Below are 12285 nucleotides of genomic sequence, written 5' to 3' on the forward strand. Positions count from 1 at the left end.
GTCAGTAACCACATCTAATATGCAGTGGGGAGTGGCAGTAAATCAAGCTTCACCTCTGGTAATCAGAGACTTTGGTAGTGGTCAGTGGAGTCCTTGCTGGTGGATTCAGTTGCATGCTCACAGCTGCTGTTCTGCCTACCTATCTTCACTTTGAACTGCCATTTTCTGAGCTGCATTCCAGCCTTCCTGAGCATTGTCTTAGTTACTCAATTGTCTTTCAGTAGTTTTTTTCTGCTTAAATTAGCAGAATCAGCCTAGATACCTTGGCTGAGATAGCATTAAAGAACTGTGATACTGATTTTTGTTGTTGCTTGTTTTTTCAGGAGTGGACCAGTTCAAAGTGATATGCTTTTGGGTATGAATGACTAAAAGAGTGATATAAAAGGGATATAGACTCCCTACAATTGAAGAGGTCTGTGGGACTAGGGTATTGGGAAAGTTGTGTATATAAGCGCTGGAGATACTCATGATCATTACTGTATTTGTAGTGAGAGTTTCAGTGTTCTTAATGAATTTAGATCATAAGAGGATCAAAAATGACAGATAAAGGAAATGTTGAGATTATGTAGCCAAGTGTCATGAGCCTAAAATGTAATTTCAAGAAAGTGATATTATAGTTTAAAAGAAGAAACAGGAGTTGAGATGAATGTCTACTCTCCTCCCAGCCCTCGTGGTGCTTAGGACAATTGGGAAAGCTATAGAAAAGTATATGAGCATTCTGTGAATAAGTAGAAGGTGCAGAATAAGACAGCATTGGGAGAATTAGAGGGAAGAAGTATAGAATTATATTGGAATAAAATTCAAAACATGAGAGAATATAGAAATGGAGCTTATTTGGCCAGTATCTTTGGCTACCAAGGATGAGCAGCATACTAGGATTAAGTAGGTACAGTGTTTTTGGATGGATGGTGTGGTTTTGCTAGTTAGCCTAGCTTTAGACCAGGGTTTCTCAACCTCAGTAGTACTGACATTTTGAGGCTGATAATTCTTTGTTGTGGGGGGAGGAGGGCTGGTTTTTGCACTTTAGCATGGATAGCAGCATACCTGGCCTTTTCCCACTAGGTGACAATAGCACCCTTCTCCCAGATATGACAACCAAGATGTCTCGAGACATTGCCAAACATACTAGGTTGGAAACCATGGGCTAAGCTCTGCCAGTTTTGAGGAAAGGGCAATTCAGTCTGAAATATTAATCATAGCCTTTATTTTAAGTTCTTGCCTTAGGGGTAGGACTTGTGCATTGGAAGAAAAAAGTGATATGTAGAAGGCTAATTCAAAAAATGCCAACGATTTCCTACTGCCTATAGAATGAAATTCAGGTTTAGTACATTGGTTACCTTTTCTCAATTACTTCTGCTCTTTAGACCCACATCCATCTTTACCTGTCTGTCAACCTTCCATTCATGCATTTTTCCAAATAGTCCTTTATAATTTCTCACTTTACTTTTGCTCAAGCTATTGTCTGCATATTTCCCCACCATCATCTTCCAAAGAAATCCACCTCTTAAGGCACATCTCAAATGATATCTCTGCCACGAAGCCTTCTCTAATTCCACTGGTAGGATTTAATTTTTCTCACCTGTGCACTGACATAGTACTTTGCACTTTTGCACTATTTGTTACATTAGTCCTTTTTAAAAAAATTTTTTTGGCCATGCCGCGAAGCATGTGGGATCTTAGTTCCCTGACCAGGGATCGAACCTGCACCCCCTGCACTGGCAGCACAGAGTCTTAACCGCTGGCTGCCTGGGAAGTCCCCGTTAGTCATTTTTATTGATGGTATGGGTTTTTTTGTGGAACACAATATCTTCATATAAAGTACAGATTCAGTTCTTTAATTTCAGAAAGTTTTCTTGTATTATACCATTGAAATTTTTTTCTATGCCATTTGTTTAGTTTCTTACTTCAGAGAAACCAGTAATATTTAGATATGATCATATTTGTATTTCATATCTATTATTTTCTAATTGTTTTAATCATTTTGATTTTTTTCTTTATGAATTTACTGTGATCATATCAAGTGCTGGTTCTAAGGTCCTACTTTGGATTTTAGCTTTATTAAACATTTTACTTATTGCATTTTAATGGTGCTAGTTTTATGTGCTTATTGAGAAGTAAAAGAGAAGTCCTAAGAAATCCAAATAAAATCCCTTCATCCCAGGACATAAGTAAAAATGTTAAAGACATTTTCTCTATTCTTTTAAATTTAATTATAAAATGGTTTTCTTCAATTTGTGTCCTTAACACTACAATTACCCTCTTATTTTATTCTGCTTTTTTAAAAAAAATTTCATCTTTGTGGATTTAAAAAAAATCCAATTTGTGTTCTGATTAGGTAATGATATAGAACAAAGCACTCATGGAGAATCTCTTCATTATCTTTATATTTTTTCTATTATTTTCCTTTCTATCTCTTTTACTTCTTCTCCCCCTTCTTTCCTTCTTCCTCCTCCTTTTTTCCTCCCTTCAACTCTTGTGGTTTACATATATGACATCATTTCTTTTAACCTGTTGGTTTTTAACATGGTCAGCCCCATCAAGGCTCACTTTGACTTCTTCCTCACTTTATATGATACCTCATCATCTTTCAGATACATAGTTTGATGACTTAACATTTCATGCTCAACCGATTCTTCTAACACCTGAGGATGTATGGCAGGATGCTTGGCCATTACCTGAACGTGTGTACCATTTGTTTGGAGAACTCAAGTCCCCTCTCTCTCATCTGAGATTTCTTTTTTTTTCTTTCTTTCTCTTTTTTAAAGAACCTTTTTTTTTTTTTTTTCTGGCCACACCACATGTGGGATTTTAGTTCCCAGATTGAACCCATTCCCCCTGCAGTGGAAGTGCAGAGTCTTAACCACTGGACCACCAGGGAAGTCCTCTTTGCTCTTCTGAGACACATTCATGCCACTTAGTTAAGAATATATTTTACCCCTTTGGGAGAATTTTAAAATGATTCCACAGACTCATTGTGGAACCCAAAAGCTTTTGCTTATTTTTAAAAATTAAAGTGGTCCATCTTCCCTTTCTATGATTAACAACTGTTGCCACTGCATCCCCAGCTTCAGGCAAAATGATGCCAGAAGTTTTAAAGTACTGAGAGAGACTGAGACGCCAGCAATGAATCCCTTGGAGTGTGAGGGTGGGGAGAGAAACATCACCTGACAACTCTTTTACCTGGTCTCTTTGCCTTGAATCATCTTGTCACTTATGTTCTATTTTTTCCTTCTATAAGTAGGTTTTTCTGATTATGACTTTATGCACTGCTTGGCTACACCAAATTCAGAGGTTTTAGAGATACAATTTATTCACGCTGCTACTGAGTTCCAGAGCTGATAAACAGGTACGTAAGCTGTTCAGAGTTTTTCCCATTTCTTTTTCTTCTCAGCCTCTCAGTATTCTCCCCCAAATGTGAGAGATTTCCTGGTTTAATAAGAATTCCCAGAACTTTGTCTTTTTGCATTTCTTTCCTCTGACCACCTTCTGGGTTGGGTTGGAATGGAGAAGGTGAAACAGCTCAATCCTCATAGTGTAAAAGTAGCCATAGATGGTGCTTAAACAAACAGGTGTGTCTATGTTCCAATAAAATTTTATTTACAAAAAAAAAAAAAGAAAGGGTAAATTTAGAATTATGTCCAGCTGTACAATAGTCGGATTTGGTCTCTTTCAATGGATACTACCTCTTAAAAAGCTTTAGTGATACATAATTGACATTCAATGAATTGCACATACTTAAAGAATATAATTTTATGTGTTTGACATGTACATACCCATGAATCTATCACCATATTCAAGATAATTGTATCTCTATCACTGACCAAAGTTTCTCATGTCTTTTTGTAATTTCTTCCTCCTATCACTCCCTGGTAACCTCTCCTTTCCCCATTACTAGACAACCACTATCACTATAGATTGGATTGTATTTACTAGATTTTTATAAACGAAATCACACAGAATGCAATCTTTTTATCAGATTTCTTTAATTCAGCAAAATTATCTGAAGATTCATTGATGTTCTAGTATGTATCAGTAGTTTATTCCTTTGTTTATTGTAGATCTTAGTTATTGTAGTATGTATCAATAGTTTATTCCAGGTTTTGACTAGGCTATACGAATAAAGTTGCTATAGCAGTCATATAAAATCTAGGTATAGACATATATTTTAATTTTTTCTTAGGCAAACCCAGGAGTGAAATGGCTGGATCATATAGTAGGTGTGTAAATTTAACTATAAAAGACTGCCAAACTTTTCTAAAGTGGTAGTACCTCTTCAGATTCCTATCAGCAGTGTATGAGAGTTACAGTTCTTCTATGTCATCACCAGTACTTGGCATGAACAATCTTTCTAATATTAGCAATTCCCAAAGGTGTGTAATGGTATCTCATTGTAGTTTTAAATTGCATTTATCTATGATTATTGATATTGAGCATCTTTTTATGTTCTTAATTGGCATCTATATATCTTCTTTGGTAAAGTGTTCAAATTTTTGTCTTTTTTAAAAAATTGGCTTGTCTCTTTTCTTAATATTGAGGTTTGAGAGCGTTTTTTTTTTTTTTTTTTTTTTTTTTGCGGTACGCAGGCCTCCCACTGCCGCGGCCCCTCCCGTTGCGGAGCACAGGCTCCGGACGCGCAGGCTCACCGGCCACGGCTCACGGACCCAGCTGCTCCATGGCACGTGGGATCTTCCCGGACTGCTGCACGAACCCGTGTCCCCTGCATCGGCAGGCGGACTCTCAACCACTGCACCACCAGGGAAGCCCTGAGAGCTCTTTTAAACATTCTAGATGCTACTCCTTTATCAGATATATGACTTGCAAATATTTTCTCTCAGCCTCATTTACAAGTATATTAGGTCAATGAAACTTGTCCTACAGGAAAACGATATTCTGTTCATTAAAAAAAAATTCTAATTTCTCTTTGTATTTTGGATAGTTTCTATTGTTGTGTCTTCAAATTTACTAATCTTTTGTTCTGCGATGTCTAAAATGTAATCCTAGACAGTGTACTTTTTATTGCATACTTTGTATTTTTCATCTCTAAAAGTTTGATTTGAGTCTTTTAAAATATATTTATCCATATAACTTTTTGAACATATGGAAAACAGATTTTTCTCCTTTATGAGTTTGATTTCCCTGCTTTTTTACATACTTGATAATCTTTTCTTGATTGGCAGACATTGTGAATTTTATCTTACTGGGTACTGGATACTTTTGTATTCCTGTAAATAGCCTTGAGCTTTGCTCTCTTTGAAACATTTGATCCTTTCAGATCTTGCTTTCTCGCTCTGTTAGACGGGACTGCAACAGCGTTCAGTCTATAGCGAAGTTTTCCCCTACTGAGGTAAGACACGTCAGTGTGCTGTGCTTTATGCCCTTATGAAGTTTTCCAGTCTGGTTGTAGGAAAAGACTAATTTCTGGCTCTGTGGAAGGTGCTCGTTCCCCAGCCTCAGGTAATTTTACACGTGTGTGGGCTAATAAGTACTCAGCTGAATATTCAAGGGGGACCCTGTGGAGGTCATCAAAGTTTTTTCAGTGTACAGTTCCTTCCTCTTTGGCACTCTGTCCTTTGAACTCTAGCCTCCTTGCTCTACCTAAACTCTCAACTCCAACTGTTCACCTCATAGATCCTGCCGAGCTCTGCCTGAGATCCCCCTTCCTGGGCAGCAACCTGGGTATGTTCTCACAGCTAACTTGGGCAATCAAAGGGCTCACTTTATTTGCTTCCCATCTCTCAGGGATCACTGAATGTTGTGGCTTGCAGGCCAGTGACTTGAAAACTGTTGTTGTCTATAATTTCATGATTTTTTGGTCAGATATGGAAGGAATACTCTTTTTTTGTTTGTTTTTGGAGATTATGACATGAGGTGTGCTGTTCTAAATGTTTGTTGCTGTTAGTAAAATTTTTATTAAATTTTAACAAAAACAATATAGTTATTAGGGGAAAGCAATTCTGTATCTGCTTTTTATCTAATATTTCGATTGATCACACATCTATTTTTCTGACTAGATTTGTAATTCTGATATCAGCTTGGGGGGTACTCTGTTCCTTAAAGTATAAACAAGACTGTCTTAAACTTAAAATGTGTAATGCTCTTCACTTAGAACTTATGTTTTAGTGCACAAAGGTTGAAACTGCTCTTGGGCATGAAAAGGAAGGAAGGCACAAAGGAAGAAGGCAAGAAAGTTCTGTTGTTCTGTCTAATCTTGTAAAACCATTGTGGAAAATTCTACTTGGGGAAACTGACATACATGTAGAAAATGTCAATATAATGAATCCAAGGTGTGCTATTGTGAAATAATAAAAATTATATATATATATATATATATTTAGTCTTTGTTTCTTGTTTCTGGCACAGAGCTCCTAACACCCTTAGAATTTCCTGAGTTATATGGAAGAAAGGAACATCTTTTTTTATTCATAAAAAGCTTGTTTCAACCATATCTGAATTTATGCTAATGAAGTTACTCTTAGAGGATGGAGGATGGTTGCCAGAAACACCAAGGCATGATTAGAGTATTGCAACTTTCAGCTCCATCCTCTGATCTTCAGGAAAGTAAGAGGAGCTGGAGACCGACTTAGGCACCAATGGTCAATGATGTAATCAACCGTGTCTATGCAATGAAACCTCTATAAAAACACTAAGTGATGAGGTTTGGAACATCTGAGTGGCTGAAAACATCAAGGTGCTTGGAGGATGGCATGCCAGGAGATGGTGCAGAAGCTCTTCCCCATGTTCCCTTCCCCATACTTTGTCCTATGCATCTCTTCCATTTAGCTGTTCTGAGTTGTATCTTTTTCTAATAAACTGGTAACAGTAAGTGAAGAGTTTTCCTGAGTTCTGTGAACTGTTATAGCAAATTATCAAACAGAAGGAAGGGTCTTGGAAACCCCTGAGTTATAGTTAGTCAGATGTATGGGAGGCTCAGACTTGTGACTGGTGACTGAAGTGGAGACAGTCCTGCGGGACTGAGCCCTTAACCTGTGGGGTCTGTACTAACTCCAGGTAGTTAGTGTTACAACGAATTAAACTTTAAGACACTCAGTTGCTATCCACAGAGAACTGGAGAATTGCTTGGTGTGGAAAACCAACACATTCAGTGTCAGAAGTCTTGTGAGTATAGAAAAATAGTTTTTTCTTTTACAGGGGACCTAGTGCTGATGTTCTCATTTTTGTCTGCTCAATAGCTTCTCTTCTTTTTCGTTGAGGTTACAGATCTCAGTTCCTGGGCCAAAGACATGGGTCAGTCTATCCTACTGTCCCTGATCACATGGATGGTACATGGAGATAGTGAGATTGGAGAGAAGTAAGTGCTCTTGACATAGGAAAAGTTAATTCTCTCCTCTGTATTCTGAGAATTTAAGGCTTGAGCAGACACATGAAAAGAAATGGTAGTGGTATTGGTGCTGATTCATTTGATGCCAACTTTCTAGAGAGAAAGATCCTCAGTTTTAAAGTTTTAAAAACTGCTTAATCTGGAATCCGTTTTATAAATTCCATTTTTGTTATATTAACCAGATTTCATTTCTGCTTGCTTGAAATCAAAGAATTTCTTCTAGTATAAGTTATAAGCAATTTGGTATCATGAGAAGATAAAGTGAATGTATGATGAAAACTAAAGTTAAATAGGTAGGTGGGGCCAGATCATGGAGGACTTCATATTTTATGTTGTGGTATTTGGCCTTTATTTTGTAGCCTACAGAGTTTTAAGTAGATTCCTAAGTCACTGTCTAATTTTAGTTTTGATCAATCACTCTGATAGCAGTGTCAAAGACGGATTTGAGGAGGATGAGCCTTGAGATAGAATGATCAGTTAGAGATTACTTAAACTAAGCGATATTGAAGACCTGAACTAGAGTATTAGTTTTCCATTGCTGCCATAACAAATTACCGCAAACTTAGCGGAAGACCATTATAAAATTAAGCAAGTGGATCTTAAATATTTGTTATTTGCTCTAATTTTATTACTTCAAGAAGAAAAACAATACCAATTCTCTACTGTCTTTTCCAGAAAATAGAAGCAAAGTGAATATTTCCTAACTCATCCTATGAGGCCAGTTTTACCCTAATATGAAAATCATATAAAGAAATTACACAGAAAGAAAACTACAGACTAATATGTCTCATGAACATTAAAATTCTCAATGATATATTAGCAAGTCTAAACAACAACAAACCCTCCCCTTCCCCACTCCCCACCAAAAAGAATTACATACCTTGACCAAGTGGTATTTATTCCAGGTAGATAAGGCTGGTTCGACACCTGAAAATTAATTAATGAAATCAGTCACATCAGCAGGCTAAAGAAGAAAACTCATATAGTTATATCAATAGATGTAGGAAAAGTCTTTGACAAAAATCCAACATCCTTTATTCAAGCTCTAGGGAAACTAAGAATAGCAAGGAACTTCTTCAACTGGATAAAGAACATCTACAAAACCCCACAGCTAACAACATACTTAATGGTGAGAAATTAGATGCTTTCCCCTAAAGATTAAGAACAAGTCAAGGATGTCTTTTCTTACCATTTCTATTTAATATCATATTGGAAGTCTTACATAATTCAGTAAGATAGGAAAAGGAGATAAAGTTAAACAGATTGAGAAGGAGAAATAAAACTGTCTGCAGATGACATGAATGTCTGTGTAGAAAATGCCAAAGAATCAACAACAGCAACAACAAATTCCTGGAGCTAATAAGTGAATATAGCAAAGTTGCAGGATACAAATATAATACACAAATTTTAGTATACAAATGTCAGTGCTTTTTTATGTACCTGGTGTTAACAATTGGAATTTAAAACTAAAAATATAGTACCATTTTATTAGACCAAAATTAAATATTTGATATAAATATAACAAAATACGCACAAGATCTATATAAAGAAAACTACAAAACTCCAATCAAAGAAGAATTAAATAAATGAAGAGATATTTCATGTTCCTGGACAGAAGGACTCAACATTGTTAAGATGTCAGTTCTTCTAACCTGATCTATACATGCAAGCAATCCCAATAAAAATTTAAGCAACTTATTTTTTGGACATTGACAAACTGATTCCAAAATGTATATGCAAGAGCAAAAGATCCTGAATAGCCAATGCAATATTAAAGAAGAGGTCAAAGTTGGAGAACTGACACCACCCAACCTCAAGACTTACTATAGAACCATGATAACCAAGGGAGTGTGGTATCAGTGAAAGAATAGACAAATCGGTAATGAAACAGAATAGTTAGCCCTAAAATAGACACACACACATATGGTCAACTGATCTTTGTCAAAAGAGTAAAGGCAATTCAATAGAGAAAGGATAGTCTTTGTATTGATAATAAATGATGCTGGAACAACTGGACCTCTACATGCAAAAAAACAAATATCTAGACACTGACCTTACACATATTACCAAAATTAGTTCAAAATGGATCATAGACCTAACTGTAAAATGCAAAACTATAAAACTTTTAGAAGACAACATCAGAGGAAATTTAGGTAATTTGAGGTTTGACAAGTTTTGTTCACCAAAAAAAAAAATCTATGAATTAAAAAATTGGTAAGTTGGACTTCACTGAATTAAAAACTGCTCTGTGAAAGACAATGTCAAAATAATGAGAATACAAGCTACAGACTGGGAGAATTTGCAAAAGACATCTGATAAAGAACTGTTATCCAAAATTTGCAAAGAGTTCTTAAAACTCAAAATAAGAAAACAAACAACCCAATTTAAAAATAAGCAAAAGCCTGAACAGACACCTTACCAAAGAAGATATACAAATGGCAGTAAGCTTATGAAAAGATGCTCAACATCATATGTCATGAAGGAATTACAAATTAAAACAAGAATGAGTTACTACTACCTGCTTATTAGAATAGCTAAAATTTTAAAAACTGATAATACCAAATTCTGGCAAAGATATGGAGCAACAGGAACTCTCATTCATTGCTGGTGGGGAGATTTGGCAGATTCTTACAAAGCTAAATGTAGTCTTATTATGTGATTATTATGTGATCCAGCAATGTGCTCTGAGGTATTTACCTAAATGAGTTGGAAACTTATATCCACACAAAAAACTGCACACAAATGTTTATAGAAGCTGTATTCATTATTGCTAAAAACTGGAAGCAACCAAGATGTCCTTTAAAGGTAAATGGGTGAACAAATTTTAGGGCACCAATACATTGGAATACCATTCAGCAATTTAAAAAATGAGTGATCAAGTCAGGAAAAGATACTGAGGAATTTTTAGTGCACACTGTTTAGTGAAAGAGGCTATAATGAAAAGGCTATATACTATATGATTCTAACTATATGACATTCTGAAAAAGGCAAAATCATAGAGACAATAAAAAGATTAATGGTTGTCAGGGTTTTAAGGGGAGAAGAGGGTTGAATAGATGGAGCACTGGGAATTTATAGGGCGGTGAATCTATTCTTTATGATACTTTAATGGTGATTACATGACATTATGCATTGGTTGAAACCCATAGAACTATACAAAACGAACAGTGAACCCTAATGTAAACTATAGACTTAGTTAATTATAATGTATCAATAGTGGTACATCAATTGTAATAAATGTACTGTACTAATGAAAGAGATGTCAGTTATAGGGAAACTTTGAGAAAGGTAGAGAATAGAATCTATGGGAACGCTCTGTACTATCTGCTCAATTTACTGTAAACCTAAAACTGCTCTAAAAAGTAAAGTCTGTTAACTAAAAAAAAAAAAAAAAAAAAAAAAAGAATCAAGGTGTTGGAAGGCTATGTTCCTTTCCGAAGGCTCCAGGACTTGATTTTTCAGCTTTCAGAGGCCGTCCACATACCTTGGTTTGTGGCCCATTCTTGATCTTCAAAGCCAGCCATATAGCTTCTCTTTGAACCTACTTTCATCATCACATCTCTGTCTCTGACCATAGCTGGAAGAGGTTCTCCACATTTAAAGATTCATATGATTAAATTGCACCTACATGGATAATCCAAGAAAATGACTCCATCTCATAACCTTTAACCTTATTCACATTTGTAAAGTCCTTTTTGCCATGTAAGGTAACATATTTGCACGTTGTTGGGATCAGGATCTACATCTTTAGGGAACTGTTATTCTGCCTACCACAATTAGGTAAGTAGTAAAAGAATGAAAGAAGAAGGTAGATTCTAGAAATATTTAGAAAGAAAAATATAGAGGACTTTGTGTTTGGATGTGTGCATGAAGCATTTGTGGTCTCTAGGAGGAAGAAGAGGAAGAGGTTCATCATCACTTCCAGGTTATTGACTTGAGGACATGGTGGTGAGTAATCCACTGGGACTTCCTACATGGCTTCATGGTCCTTTCAGGACAACATAATTAAGAAGCAAACCAGAAACACTGACTCATAGACTTTTAGGAAAATTTATTGATTTCATAATTCCTGGCTAATACTTTGTGGATTGTAGCATAGATATTTCTGACCTAACACAAAAATGAAAATTTTGAAAAAGGTTTTTAAAATACAAAAGATAAATTTTTTCCCCTGTTAAAACATTTTATAATCCCCTCAAAGTTTCAGTTTCTCCTTACCACCATGTTTATCAAGGTCGTGACCTGGTGAACCCATAACTGACATTTTTGCCCCTAATTAGGAATGTTTAATGTCTTCCCCTAGAGATTAGAACTTTATAATATGGTCCTTGCTCACTTTTCCAATTTCAGCTCTAACACCTTTCCTCTAACTTGTTCCTGGTTTTAGACACACTGAACTTCTTTCATTTCTTTCATTGAGCCTCTTGTCTCTAATCTTAACACACACTGTTCCTTCTGCACAGACAGCTCTTCTCACCTCTGGTTGGCTAATTCCTTTGGGTCTCCCTTCAGAAGTTACTTCTTCCAGAGGCCTTTCCTAACCTTCTGAATCTGAGTTAGGTGGTCTGCTTGTTCTGTGACAACCATCTGTATATTTTCTATTATAGCGCTTATTATCCTAAAAAGTCATTGCCAGTTTAATTGTTTCCATCAGTAGACTAAAAACGATGTGCTGGCAGAGACCATACCTTTTTTGCTTAACATTTTATTCCAGGTGTCCAGCATATAGTGGATGACGCAGAAACATTAAATCAGAATATTAGGGGGTGGTGTGTTGGGCATCAGTATTTTCCAAAAGCTCCCTAGGTAATGCCAATGTATGACTGGGGTGAAGAAACACTGATATATTCCTCTCTCATTGTAGTAATTTCCCATCCTCTCTGCCATGCCAACCAATCTCTAAACTAGGGGATAAACGTTTCTCTAAAGGAAACTAGACTCAAAAG

The sequence above is a fragment of the Monodon monoceros genome, unplaced genomic scaffold (assembly GCF_005190385.1).
Source record: "Monodon monoceros isolate NGI ecotype Baffin Bay Population unplaced genomic scaffold, NGI_Narwhal_1 Super_Scaffold_6, whole genome shotgun sequence".
NCBI lineage: Eukaryota > Metazoa > Chordata > Mammalia > Artiodactyla > Monodontidae > Monodon > Monodon monoceros.